We start from the raw sequence: 692 nt of genomic DNA, 5'->3' as shown, positions 1-692 counted from the left end.
TTTTGGAAGAACATTTTAATACAAACCAGGAAACTTTAGAAGTTTAGACACATCTTCATAGTGAAGGAATTAATTCAAAGACAGGTTACTCTGATTCATATTCATTCTCATTTTTTCACTTTATCATTCCCTCTCTACATATGTATATATACACATTTGTGATGTTAATATTACTTTAGACAATAATATTACCATCTGATTTCAAATCATTTAGAGGCCTTATTCTATATATATAGACTATCCTTGTATCATTCTAATTTAATTATCTGCACCTAAAGTTTAATCTTGCTACTCTTAGTTTTGTTTGTAATACAGTCACCTATGAAAAGAAAGCATTCATCAGTATTTTCTGGTTAAACACAGTAAAAAATTTTTTGAAAAAAAGCTTGGTTAAATTAAGAGTCATAATTAAATTTATATTTCTTAGACAAAATTTAGCGCAAATAATCATACCTCATAAACTGATGTTTTCTTACGGTCTATTAGAAAGTTTATATAAGATTTATAATCACTTGAACCATAAAAATTGACACTTCTGAGCTTCATTTTAACAAAATGTGAAGTTTATGAACCCCGTATTTGACATTGAGATCTGGATGCAATTTATTTTTATCCAAAGCTGCTTTTGCTCCCTGGCAGTAAACACTAATTTGGTAAGTTTTATTGATAGCGGTCTTAGATCTCATATTTTT

Source organism: Pteropus alecto, unplaced genomic scaffold, assembly GCF_000325575.1.
Source record: "Pteropus alecto unplaced genomic scaffold, ASM32557v1 scaffold131, whole genome shotgun sequence".
Classification (NCBI taxonomy): domain Eukaryota; kingdom Metazoa; phylum Chordata; class Mammalia; order Chiroptera; family Pteropodidae; genus Pteropus; species Pteropus alecto.
The sequence above is the reverse complement of the archived record's forward strand: the minus strand, read 5'-3'. Positions refer to the sequence as shown.